Here is an 8,192-nt window from a genome sequence, read left to right as displayed (position 1 = left end):
TCAGATTCCTGAATGATGAATGAACCAAAGACACTGCCTGACTTTTCGTGCCTTAGTAGTGTTATTATTTTTATAGTAATGGATAGAATATGTGTACATTTACACTAGGATGCTACTGCAAACACATCAAATTTCATTTCTTGTTCAAGACAATAAATCTTGATTCTGATTCTTTGACGTACTGCAATCCTGCAAACTGTTGTTTTATTATTTCACAATTTGCTGTACTTAAATATGGGCTGAGTTGCCCAGAGAGCACGCCAAACAAGGCTTCTTGCTGTATCTTGGTACATCTAACAATAAACAATCCAATTCAATTATTCAACTGAGGAGGATACAACTAAAGCTTTGGTTATCTTAAAAAGAAAAAGACTTGCAATCATAACAAGTCATTGGTGATTAACGTAACTACTTTCTAAAGTACAGTCAGTTTTATAAAAGTCGAGATTCCTATCAGAACATATTACACAAAATTGTTTTCTGCCTACGATAAGGCAAAGAGTTGTCGCCCAACACTTCTTTCAGTACAAAAGCAAATGAGAATCCCTTCAGTGACACTGAGTGTCCGAGGATTCACCTTTAGCGCTCCCACACACAGAATCCTGTTTGATCCATTGGCAACCTGAGCTCTCGATCCAAATCTCCGACACGATCAGGAAGCCTTCAGCACACAAAGCCCTTTGGGAGACCTTCTTGCCCTCAGCACCTTCTCGAATCCTGCTTCTGATACCTGCTACAAGAAGGCAAGTGTGAATAAATGATATACTGTAACCACGCAGAGCAAGGATGTATTTTATGAAGAAATTCACCTTTGGTCTGACACCAAATACATTGGAGGTGCGAGCCATATCTTCAGTTCCATTGATTTTAAGGGAGCTAATGTACAGGTAAGGCTCAAATGTTCCAAGAAGCATTTAGCATCAGAACCAATACAACACCAGCTGTGGATGTTGGATATATAACTTTCTGCAAGGCATTCGATAAGGTTACACACAATAGGCAGCTCTGAAAGATTGCATGGAATCCAAGGTGGGATAGTAGATTTGATGGTAGAGAGCAGAGGGCAATTGTGGAAGGATGTTTTTGAACTGGAGACCTGTGACTAGTGGTGTGCCACAGGGTTCTTTGCTGTTTGTCATTGACATCAATTATTTAGATGAAAAAGTGCGTGGGATGATCAACAAGTTTGTGGGAGTCACTTAAGTGTCTGGTATTGCAGAGAGTGAAGAAGGTCGCCAAAGAATGCAGCAGGATTTTGATCGGTTGAGTAAGTGGGCAGTGGAATGGTTTACAGAACTTAATGTGGAGAATTAGTGGCTGCATGGTTAGTGCCATCTATTACCCCAGGTCCGAATTTGCTGCTAGAAGGGGCGCTGGACAAAGTGGCGACTCCTTATCTGCCTTACAATAGACAAAGTTAAAGAATTTCATGTCTGTTACATTCTAAATGTAGCATTACATGACAATAATGGAACCTTTTATCCTTACCTTATCTCTAAAGCAGTGGTTCTCAACCTTTTTCTTTCCACTCACATCCCACTTTTAAGTAACCCCTATGCCATCGGTGCTCTGTGATTAGTAAGGGATTGCTTGAGATGGGATGTGGGTGGAAAGAAAAAGTTTGAAAACCCCTGTTTTAATCATACCTAATTGATTAGTTATGTGCAGGGTTTTATAACTGCAAAGGAAATGGCCCAATGACAAATTTTCTCAAGCAACAATTTTGATCAGTTGAGTAAGTGGGCAGTGGAATGGTTTACAGAACTTAATGCGGAGAATTAGTGGCTGCATGGTTAGTGCCATCTATTACCCCAGGTCCAAATTGGGTCTAGAGCAGTGATTCTCAACCTTCTCTTCCCACTCACATCCCACCTTATGCAATCCCTTACTAATCACAGAGCACCAATGGCATAGGGAATACTTAAAGAAGTGTGTGAGTGGAAAGAAAAAGGCTGGGAACTACTTTAAGGAGTTTGTACATTCTTCCTGTGCCCACATGGGATTCCTTTGGGTGCACTGGTTTGTGCCCACATTCCAAAGATGTATGGGAGTTAGTAGGTAAATTGAGTGCATTTAAAGGCAGCACAGGTATGTGGGCCAGAAGGGGCTGTTACTGTGCTGTATGTCTAAATTAAAAGTTTTTTTTAAATGTGAGTTGTTACATTTTGGGATCTTCTACTACACAGTGGGGAGAGTGGGGAGTGTTGTAGACAGAGAGATCGAGGAGTACAAGAACATAGTACCTTTAAAATTGAGTCACTGTTAGATAGGGTGGTCAAAAGGGCTTTTGGCACATGGCCCTTCATCTATCTGTAGTGAGAATAGCAATTGTGTCGTCATGTTGCAGGTGGACAAGATGTTGGTGAGGCCCCATTTGGAGGATGGTGTTCTGTTTTGGTCACCGTGCTATAGGAAAGATGGCGTTGAGTTGGAGAGGGAGCAGAGAAGATTGACGAGGATGTTGCCAGGACTCGGGGGCCTGAGCTGTAGAAAGAGGTTGAGCATGCTGGGGCTTTATTGCGTGGCATGCTGGAAGATGAGGGGTGATCTCACAGAGGTGGACATAATCATGAGGAATAGATCAGGTGAACGCAGAGTCTTTTGCCCAGAGCAGGGGAATTGGTAACCAGAGGGCATGGGTTTAAGGTGATGGGGGAGAGATTTAACAGGAATCTGAGGGGTAACTTTTATACACAGAGGGTGGTGGGTGTGTGATAGGGGCTTCCAGAGGAGGTGGTAGAGGCACGTTCTATTGCAAAGTTTAAGAAACATTTGGATGGATACATGGATAGGGTGGGTTTTGATGGAGATGGGCCAAATGCAGGCAGCCGGGACTAGTATGGCTGGGACATTTTTGTTGGCATGGGCAAGTTGTGCTCAACATCCTGGTTCCACACGATGCGACTCTATGGCTCTAACCGGCGGTGAATCTTTTCCCCAGCTAGTGAAAAAATGTCCAGCAAATAAAAACGTGGATGAATCACAGCGCCTCCCATTATGGGCCAAACTGAGATCATAGCCTCAACATTATCCTGTCTCACAAACCAGCCTCATCCATCTCCAAATGGACAAACGGAAGCAGGAAACCTCCCGAGGGAGACCTCAAGCCTGAAACCTTGCCTGCCTTTTACTTCTTATGGATGCTGCGGGTCCTGCCAAATTTTTCCAGCACGCTTGTGCTCCATACTAAACCCCAGTATTTGCAGATTTTATTGCTTACCTCTGGGAAAGTTGAAAATTGATGGGTCCAAGTTTGGATCTTTGGATTTATATCTGGCAGTGAAACTGAATGGTGATCCCCCTCCTTCCAGTCCTAACCTGCAGGTTAACTTAGGAATGCAGTGGAACCACAGGGCCAGACAGTTAAGTCAGTACCCCTGTTATTGGCACCTAAGGTCGTATCCTCATTGCAGACTGGGAAACTGCTTCAGCATCTTCCACACAAACGTCCATCCACATTTGCACTTTAACATAAATGTATAATTATACATGGGGACTGGAGTTAAACAAGAATGTCTGCATATGCTGGGAGCGAGTGCATTACACAAACGCGGTGGAGAAACGCAGCAGGTCGCGCAGAATCCATGGGAAGTAAAGGGTAGCCAACATTTCAGGTCTGGGCCCATCACATATACAGAGACCGTTGCTTTAACATGTTGTAAAATTCACATGCTTCTTTCCAATATTGGATATTTCAGGGACAGAAATAAATCCATGCCATGTTAGAGGTTGGTGTACACGGTTAACATAGCGGTTGTCGTGACACTATTACAGCGCCTGCCACCCGGCGCTGTTGGTACATTCTCCCTGTACCTAAGTAGGTTTGGTCTGAGTGCTCTGGTTTCCTCCCACCCCCCCAAAATATATGAGATTGTAGGTTAATTGGGTGACAGATTTAAATGGACAGAATCGGCTTCTACTATAAATAACATTTAAATAAAAATTAAAAAAATTTAAATGTGAAAACCAGAGTAAAGAAAAACTGAATTCATGGCATGTACTCAGCAGTTGTTTCAACTGCCATTGTAGGCTGGGTGTCAGACACACCTCTTGCTTGTAAGTTGGTACTATTGACAAATATCAGTCTCTCAGAGTTTGCATATCACTCCAGCCATCTGCTTTCTTAAGTGACTGTGAAGATTATACAAGGTGATAATGTGTGTGTCAGTGATGTGCACAGCAGCTTCACAGAGCTATATGGGTAAACTTTCCACTTCAACTTCCCCAGAGATCAGGTATATGAAAGAGATGTTAATTTGTCCTTCATTACTCTGGGTTCTTGCACCTCACGAATTTTGTTTCCATGCCAGATAAAATGGGCCTAAAACTCAACTCATACGCTCATACTACTTGAATTTATTCTCAACTTTTTTTACCCACAGCTTTGGATTGGAATTGTGGTTCCTCAAAATCTGTCAAGAGTACCAGCTACTCGTCAGGGAAATGTGGGAGCTTTGTGGGAGCAGGGGAGAGTGCATAGTTACGGCTTCTAGATTCATGCATAGAGACACATGCACAGACAGACACAGACACAGACACAGACACAGACACACACACACACACACATGCACCCACACACACACATACACATGCACCCACACACACACACATACATGCATGCTCACACACACACAAACCACAAACGTGCACACACACACACATGCACGCACACACTCACCCGCACGCATGCACACACTCATGCACCCATACACATGCACATACAAGCCCACAAGCACATACACCCAAACATGCACGCGCATATGCACGCACACGCACTCACAAATGCGTATACGTACACACACACACGCCCACATGCACACATCCAGACGAAAATACTCGTGTCCACATGTTGAGCAGCACGTACTATCCGTGAAACTGAACATGAAGAATGTGAGTTCAGGACAGTGCAGTGAGATGCAGGGATCACCAGCAGGGTGTTTTTGTGTGTGTGGGAAGAAGGCCTCAGGTTCGGAACATCGGTAATGATTCTTCGTCTCCTATGGACGCTGCAAGACTGGCTGAGTTTTTTTTCCGCATTTCAGTGTGTTTTTACAATCACAGCACAGCGTCTGCAGACTTACATGATTCACTCATCACCAACAGGGAAACAAGATAAAAAGAGATATTCATCTCAGTTGTTCACAGCAGATGCCCAGCATGAGTAAGTGGAAGTGAAAAGAGCTGAAGTGTTTCTCGCTGGCTCCCATCAACAGTAAGCTACAGTTCTGTCCTGCAATTACAGCGAACACTTGGCAGGTAAAGAAAATTTGACGTATCTCTCTCAGAGAATTACCCTGGGACTTCGCAAAGGAGTTTCCACTTGCAGATTCTCACAAGGCATAGGAGCAGAAATAGGTTATTCAGCCCATCAAGTCTGCCCCGTCATTTAATCTTGAGCTGATCCATTTCCCCACTCGGCCCCACTGCCCGGACTTCTCCCCATAACCTTTCATGCCGTGTTTTTTTTTTAACTTTATTTATTTGTTCAAAATACAAATACTAGATAACATATACAACAATTAACCATAAACATGAACATTATATTTTATAGAAAAAAAAGAAAAGAAAAGAAAAGAACCCCCCCCCCCCTCAGCCAAATCTCCTAAAGAGAGCCATAAAGAAAGAAAAATAAAATTAAGGAAAAATTAAACATACATATTGAGATCTAGTCAATGTAAATCAAAATGTAAATATTCTGAATATAACAACCACTTATTAATAAAAAAACTATAGTTATCATGTGAAACATGTAATTTTTTCCATTATTAAACAATATTTCATCTCATTATACCATCTATTAATATCAATCATATTTGTATCTTTCCACGTACTAGCAATACATTTTTTCGCTACAGATAATGCTAAATATACAAAATCAAGTTGAAATTTATCTAATCCCAAACCTTTCAGAGGTTGCAAACTGCCCAATAAAAATACTGTCGGATCTAAAGGCATTTTAATCTTATACAGGTATTCCAGAAACAATTGAATTTTGTTCCAAATAGATTGTAAATATATACATGACTAGACAGCGTGAAAAAAAGTTCCCACAGAATTACCACATCTAAAACACAAATCTGATTCATGAAAACCATACTATTTTAGTTTTTCAGGTGTCAAATAAAATTGATGTAAAAAATTATAGTTAATCATTGCATAACGAGCATTTATCAATCTAGTTACACTATCATGACAGATATCTAACTAATCATCCTCGGAAAAAATAAAACCAGTACCCGCTTCTCATTTACTTTTGGATTTATCCCAACCCCTTTTATCCATACCATCCTGTAATAATCGATATTTAACTGAAATATATCCCTTCTCTGGTACCTTCATAAGAAAAGTCTCAAATTTAGTCATTTCAGGTAAAATCATATCTCTACCAAACACATGTTTTACCAAAGATTGAATTTGATAATAAAGAAACAAAGAGTTCTTATCTATACCATAACTGTCCCTCATCTGATTAAAAGATAAAAATTTACCTTCTTTAAAACAATCTCCCAAGTTTTCCACACCTTTAAATCTCCAATGTAATAAGCTTCAATTGAGTATTGAAAAAGAAATAAGTTGATTATTATACAACGGAGTCAAAGCCATGCCCTGGATAATCAAGAACCTATTAATCTCTGCCTTAAATACACCCAATGACTTGACCTCCACATCTGCCTGTGGCAACAAATACCACAGATTTACCTCCCTCTGGCTAAAGAATTTCCTTCAATCTCTGTCCCAAACAGATGCCCTTCAATCATAAAGTTGTGCCCTTTTGTACTAGAGTAGACTTTCCCACCATGGGAAACAACTTTAAGTGAATGTTGTATTCATAAGAGTCTTGAATTTGGTTTCAAAATAAAAATTATCTTTAATTTCTACAGAAACAATGTTTTCAGCTAAGAAGGAAGAAAACAGGAAAATAACGGTGGCATGGTTGACGCTACGTTGTTACAGCGCCAGCGATCAGGTGCAGGGTTGGCATCCGTCGTTGTCTGTGAGGAGCGTCTGCGTGGGTTTTCCCCAGGGACTCCGGTTTCCTTCCACCCTCCGAAACGTACTGGGGGTTGTGGGTTAATCGGGTGTAATTGGGAAGCACAAGCCTGTTACTGTGCTGAATGTCTATGGTAAAAATCACAAATAAAAGCTTTACTCAATGTATTCACTCTTTAGTTGGTCAGCAATTCAAGCAATTCGGTTATTTTGTGTTCTTAATATCCACACTCCAGTTTGAAGTACAGTCTTGCTCTATGTGTGCATCTTGACAGCATTGACGTGCACATCCAACTCAGCATAAAACAGCCAAGTTCAAAGCAAGAAGCCACGGCAGTGGAATGGGCAAGGTGACAGGGTGCATTGGCATTAAACCAGAAAATTTGGACATGCTGGGGTCTGGTGCAGAAGGCAAATGAGTTGGAGAAGCTCAGCAGCTCACGCAGCATCCAGACAAAGTCAAAGGCAGTCAGCGGTTTTGGGCCCGAGCCCTTTGTCAGGGATCTCCTGAATGCAGCAGTCACCAATGCCCATCAAGGGTGTCTGGGACAGTGATGTAGAGGACAAAATCAAGCTCAGCTGAGTCTTAAAGATCGTATGATGACGATGAATGTGGATTTTCGCAGAGACCGGACAAAGGAGTTCTGGGCAGCAGCAGGTTAACAGCTCTCGGCCAAATCTTGAAAATTAAAATATGTCTGATCTTCACATCCAGACTGGTCACAGCTTGGAACCAGACCATTCAGCCCAACTTGCCCACGCCGAGCGAAGTGTCCCACCTTCCTGCGTTTGGCCCATCTCCCTCTAAAACCCAACCTATCCATGCATCTGTCTAAATGCTTCTTGAGTACCTGCCTCCACCACCTCCTCTGGCAGCCCATTCCATACACCCACCACCCTCTGTGTAAAAAAAAGTTATCTGCCAGGCCAAATAAGTCCAGGCAGAAATAAAATAGTAAGCAAAATTACAAATATTTAATTAAAAGAGAATTTGTTTGTTTACATTTAGGTGAGACTTGAGTCAGGTCACAGTTTCCATTCAGTGGCTACAGGACCTTTGATATGTATATCAAAATCTCAAAATCACAAGGCTCCTGAGAATCTTTTCATTGATTCAGGATTCCTTTATTGACAAAAAAAATACTCAACATTTTAGCTTCTTTATTTTGCCCTGTAAAATTACAAAAACAAAGTCTCACTAG

General features: G+C 41.6%; 1 long non-coding RNA gene across 1 annotated transcript; it reads left to right on the top strand.

Annotated features, from left to right (window-relative positions):
• Positions 1-493: 493 nt before the first annotated feature.
• On the top strand, positions 494-7,118 carry LOC138749467 (uncharacterized). The gene is made up of 3 exons (XR_011348671.1): positions 494-887; positions 5,104-5,256; positions 6,882-7,118. It is a non-coding gene; the product is annotated as an uncharacterized lncRNA (long non-coding RNA).
• The last annotated feature ends 1,074 nt before the right edge of the window (positions 7,119-8,192 follow it).

This window comes from Narcine bancroftii, chromosome 14 (assembly GCF_036971445.1).
Source record: "Narcine bancroftii isolate sNarBan1 chromosome 14, sNarBan1.hap1, whole genome shotgun sequence".
Taxonomy (NCBI): domain Eukaryota; kingdom Metazoa; phylum Chordata; class Chondrichthyes; order Torpediniformes; family Narcinidae; genus Narcine; species Narcine bancroftii.
This window is presented reverse-complemented; position numbering and strand designations above follow the sequence as displayed.